General features: G+C 41.6%; 1 pseudogene; it reads left to right on the forward strand.

The window, feature by feature from the left end:
* Positions 1–1,409: 1,409 nt before the first annotated feature.
* Positions 1,410–3,864, forward strand: LOC100450802 (calcium-binding tyrosine phosphorylation-regulated protein-like; annotated as a pseudogene).
* Positions 3,865–4,192: the final 328 nt, after the last annotated feature.

Below are 4,192 nucleotides of genomic sequence, written 5' to 3' on the forward strand. Positions count from 1 at the left end.
TTTAAGTTTTAAATAGTGTTAACACACTTGTGCAATGTAATCTGCAGCTATTCTCACCTATTGTCTTAGTAATACATTTTGATTTAGAAAAACATTTTCTTTGCCAGCAAATGCACCAGGGGAATGGAATTTCTTTAATTGTGTTCCTTTCTTTTTCTTTTTTGTAATTTAATTTTATTTATTTATTTTTTTGAGACGGAGTCTCACTCTGTGCAGTTGCTCAATCCCTGCTCACTGCAACTTCAGCCTCCCAGGTTCAAGTGATTCTCCTGCCTCAGCCTCCTGAGTAGCTGGGATTATAGGTGCATGCCACCATGCCCAGCTAATTTTGTATTTTTAATAGAGACAGGGTTTGACCATGTTAGCCAGGCTGCTCTTGAACTTCCAACATCAGGTGATCTGCCCTCCTCAGCCTCCCAAGTGCTGAAATTACAGGCATGAGCCACCGCGCCTGGCTGATTGTGTTCCTTTCTCATAGATTCTGTTTTTGTTTTTGTTTTCCTGAACACTCAGCTGGACTGCATTTCCCAGCTTCCCTTGCAGTTAAGTCACAAGTAGCCCTGTGACTGGGTTCTGCCCAGTAGAAGGTAAGCAGAAGTGATGTGTATCACTTCTATGTATGGCCTCCCAAAACCTCCTAAAGGTTATGTTCCCCTCTTTTTCCCCATCTATGGCCTGGAAAGTGAAATATTATGGAACCTTTGGCTGAGGTACAAGACAGAAGAAACCCGGGTCTCAGAATCAGAGTATGAAAAACCTGACAGACCAGCACGTGACAGGAGAACAGAATTAAACTTCTGTTGTGTTAAGCCACTGAAATATGAGAACTTGCTAGTGAAACTAGTGTTACTTTTACCAACAGTCTTTCTTTCTTTACCTTCCTTCCTTTCAATAACATTTACTGCAGATTTTCTATGACCTTTAGAGATTGTTCAATGTATCAAAATGAAGCAAATGGCTCTTCAAAGAGGTGCTATTGAAATACATTCAAGGTTACTGCAGCAAATACACTTCCTGTTTGTAGAAGACATCTGTTATCTGCTGCCCATCATTGATTCACCCTCTTCCTGGGAACAATCTCCCCATATTTCCTTTGGGAAACCATCCTTCCTCCCTACCTAACCATGTGATTTAGGTGAGGTTGAAACCCCCAACAATGCGTAGGCTCTGATCAGCTTTAGCCAACCAGTATCTCCTGACCCTCTGGCTCTAGGGATTGGCCAGTGACACACGAGGGGATGAGGGGGCATCACTGAATCCTTCCAGCAAGGAAAGATTTCTCATCCTCTGCAAAAACTAGTGCAAGAAGACCCTCTCTCTAAACCTGGAGAATGTATTGCAATGATGTTACAGCCTGGAACTCTGCAGCCATCTTGTTGCTGCTAAAGATAAGCTGGTCTGCCGGGACTATGCGAAGCCTGCAGATGAAGACGCTGCTCCATGAAGAAAATCTGAGGGTCTTGGAGGACTTCATCTCACCATGTGGATCTGACTTCTGGTCTTTTGGACTTCTCAGCTTCATGGGGCTATTACTCTCTTATTGTTCAACCAACTAGAATTGGGTTTTCAGTTGTAAATTATGTAACTTTGTTATTCATTCATTTACTCATTCAATCATTCATTCTGAATTTGGCTGAGTAAAGAAGGATGCCAATTTGTATGAACCAAGGAAAACTCAATATTGAAATGCACATACTATTTTCTGTTTTATGAAGGTTGTTTTTCTTCTCTTAACAATTACTAAAGCTTCCAAACTGAGCCTAACTGTAATAGCACAATGATTCCTGCAATGATAATTGAGCCTCAGTGTTCAGGAAGAATTCAAGCTAGACCACTGCTGATTGTCAAAGAAATCCATCAAGTACTTTATGAGTATTGCATTTATTTGTGCATCCCGTACTGTGATACATACTCATTATGTAAGTTAGAGTTGTAATAATTTGTTCTAATACATCATGTTTTCAAATATTATATAGAAAATAACATGTAACTGCAGATCAGGTGACGTTGTACCCCAAAGACCTTTCACCAACTACTCTTGTATTTTGGCTGAAGCATAGCTCACTCTCCTCATGGCACTGGCCTTCATGGCCTTTATTCATTCACTCATTCTGAAATTTGGTGGATAAAAATTGATGACTTATAAAAAATAGAAAATTGACTCCAAAAGGAGCTCATGATACTGAGCATAGCATTAAACCTGCAGCTACTTTCATTTTGTTTTTATTCAAACCTTCCTCATCTTTACTGCCTATATAAGTTAATACCCTTTTGGCAACAAGTGACAAAAGAAAAAAAAAAACCAAAATGACTTAATCAAAAGTAAGAGAGGATTCATTTGCTCTGGTGACTGAAATATCCGGGGTAGATCTGGCTTCCAGTGTGATTGAACCTGGGGGCTTATACAATGCCAGCAGATTATCCCAATCTCACTTTCTGTCTCTTGTCTGTTCTCTTCTGTGGCCACCCTCAGGCAGCCTCTCTTCATGTGGTGGTGCTCAGCAGCTGCATTCTTCATCACAGCTTCAAAGCCAGTAGAACAGAGCCTTCCCCAAAGGCCCTGCTTGGCTCAAATGCCCATTGCTAAGCCAATCTCTGTGGCTAAGGGTGGGGGACATGCAATGCTCTGATTGGCCAGGCTCATAGTACTCATACAGTCAGCCCTCCATATCCGCGGTTCTGCATACATGGATTCAATCAACTGCAGATCTAAAATATTTGTTTAAAAAACATTCCAGCAAGGGGGCAACAAGGAAGCTCTTAAGAGCACAGCTGGAAAGAAGCTGAGTTACAGATATCCTGCCAAAATATTTTTTTCAAAGCCCAGACTTGCCGTACCCTATAGCCTCAAGACTCTGCTCAGGGAAATTAGCAGAGCCATTCTCAAAACCAACCCATAGAACATGACCCAGTTTGCAGTTGTTTATTTTAGAGAACTTATTATGTATAGAGAAGGGACTACTTCTCTGGATGAAGTGGTCAGAAGGAACAGAATCTAAAGTACCTACACAGATGGAAAAATCTACAAAGACAAGGACAATGCAACCGGAACAGGATATAGTGACAAAACCACCCAGTTTCCATCCATTTATGCTGAGCTAGGCACCGAGCAAACCGAAGCAGTTCGTGATCTTTCTTCCAAACCAGCCACCCCTAAGACTACTGCCCCACCCTCATAACCATCTCCAACAGCTGTTTCACCAGAGTTTGCCTATGTCCCAGCTGACACAGCTCGGTTTGCTTCTCAGATATTAGCAATGGCAGCAAGTGAAGTAGGACAACCACCACGATATTCTAACATGTGGACCCCTTATTGTCTAACTGATAAGAATCAACAAAGTCACCCATCACTGCCACCTGCACCTGGGCCTTTTCCCCAAGCAACTCTGTCTATCTAATCCTAAGGATCCACAGTTTCTGCAGCACCCACCAACTTACAAGATGATCTCCAACTTACAAGATGATCAAAGATAGTAAGACCAGTGCCCCCCCTCCCCACCTTTTATCTTAGTAGGCTCAAATCCTCAGAAAGCACAGGAATGGAAACCTCTTTCTGGACATGCTGTTGTTTCAAAGTCAGAAGTCTTGAAGAGATATGCTGCAGTATAAGTGCCCATTGCTGTTCCTGCAGACGAGAAATTCCAGAAACATACCTTAAGTCCCCAGAATGCTCATCTTGCTACAAGTGGACAAGATGTCCCCAGGCCAGAAAGCCTTGTTTTTCTTTCTGTTTCTTTCTTAGTAGAAGGTGTAGCTTTAAAAAGTTCAGGATCTGGTGACAAATGTGCTCCCTTTGGAAGTTACAGTATTGCTTGGGAGATAACTGTGACTCGTGCTCACAAAGTTCGCAAAGCAGAAACTTAAAACTGATCCAGAAATGACACTGTTTGGGTCAACAAACATTCAGGGAGGAGTCTGCCACCAAGTGTAACGTATCAATAAACTTCAAACAAGTATAAAAAATATATATATTCTACAAAGGTTCAAAAAGCAAAACTTGAATTTGCCGCGCAACAAGTACTAGGATGAATCCACACAAATGAAGTGATGTGTAGGCATTGTGTTAGGTATTATAAATAATCTAGAAATGATTTAAAGTATATGGGAGGATGTGCGTAGGTTATGTGCAAATACTACACCAGGTTATATCAGAGACTTGAGCACCCACGGATTTTGGCATTTGTGGGGGTCC

This window comes from Pongo abelii, chromosome 2 (genome assembly GCF_028885655.2).
Source record: "Pongo abelii isolate AG06213 chromosome 2, NHGRI_mPonAbe1-v2.0_pri, whole genome shotgun sequence".
NCBI lineage: Eukaryota > Metazoa > Chordata > Mammalia > Primates > Hominidae > Pongo > Pongo abelii.